General features: G+C 38.8%; 1 non-coding gene across 1 annotated transcript; it reads right to left on the bottom strand.

The window, feature by feature from the left end:
• Window positions 1-623: 623 nt before the first annotated feature.
• Window positions 624-730, bottom strand: LOC122062286. The gene has a single exon (XR_006134905.1). It is a non-coding gene; the product is annotated as a small nucleolar RNA R71 (small nucleolar RNA).
• Between the last annotated feature and the right edge of the window lie 622 nt (window positions 731-1,352).

Genomic DNA, 1,352 nt, shown 5'->3' with positions numbered 1-1,352 from the left:
AGCGGGTGATCCAGTATCTTTTGGGTCGGAGTACGGTGTGAGTGACTGGTGGATGCCAGAAGCGAAGGAGCACGACTAGGACTGTGCTTACACCACATCGTGAGATTGTATATCATCTTTTGATACTTTTGGATATAGTTGTGAATTGTATATTTTTGAGATTATAGTATATGTCATGGATGAATGTAACAGAATAACTCGATTGTTACTATTATATTACCATTAGATGTTTTTCCCATTTTATTTATAAATTCCGCTACTCTACTCTGATTCCGCTGCTTATATTGGTTGTGTTGTGAGATTATGAATATGTTAAGATTAGAGATCCTAGTTGGTTGTAAGACAGGAACATGTCTTACTCACACTACCGGTATTCCTAATGGTTAATTGGGTCTACTGGGAGTGGGGTGTGACACCTATTCCTCAGGGAATTTGAATAGGTATGTGTTCTAATTAAAATCCAACAACTTTCTGATAATTCTATTAAGCTTAGGTTCATGACTTTTGCATTAAAAGACCAAGCTAAGAAGTGGTTGTATAGGTTACCCACAAATTCTGTAACCACATGGGAACAATTTATAATTGTCTTCCTCAAGAAGTTTTTCTCAACTCACAAGACCGATAAGCTTAGAAGTGATATCCTCCAGTTTAGGCAAAAGCCTAGTGAGTCCTTTTCTAAACTTATGGAGTGATTCAAGGATCTACTCCAAGAATGTCCTCACCATGGCCTAGACTTATGGAATATATGTCAAATAATTTATGAGGGTATTGATTACCCAACTAAATAAATGTTAGAGTCTATGTGCCCTGGGGGATTCACATCCTTTACAGATGAAGGAGAGGCATGAGAATTCTTACTTGACTTAGTTGACAAAACTCGTGAATGGGAACCAACCTAAGAAAGTGAAAGAACCATAGGAGGGAAAGGATATTTTATGGATGTGTTAGTAGCCAAGGAAGCCTACTTGGATAGCCTTATCAAAAGGATTGAGGCTATTGTTTCTAAAGAGCCATCATCAGTCAATTTGGTTAAGATGTGCACTTGGTGCTAGTCTCCTAGACATGTTATAGAAGAATGCCCCAACACCTCGGGGGGCACTTCCAATGAAAGTGTTAATGCCTTATATTAGAATAATCCATATAGTAACTCTTATAATCCAAGGTGGAGAAATCACCCAAATTTCTCCTGGAACTAGGGCAACCAAGTAGGGCCTTCCAATTTTCATAATCAAGGTCAACCTGGACCCTAAAGGCCTCCCTTTGCATAATAGTCTTTTGCCCCAAATACTTTTCCTAAGCCAAATGTAGGACCTCAGGCTAGTTTTCCTAGGTCCCCTCTCCTATCATCTTAT

The sequence above is a fragment of the Macadamia integrifolia genome, chromosome 14 (assembly GCF_013358625.1).
Source record: "Macadamia integrifolia cultivar HAES 741 chromosome 14, SCU_Mint_v3, whole genome shotgun sequence".
NCBI classification, from domain to species: domain Eukaryota; kingdom Viridiplantae; phylum Streptophyta; class Magnoliopsida; order Proteales; family Proteaceae; genus Macadamia; species Macadamia integrifolia.
The sequence above is the reverse complement of the archived record's forward strand: the minus strand, read 5'-3'. Positions and strand labels throughout refer to the sequence as shown.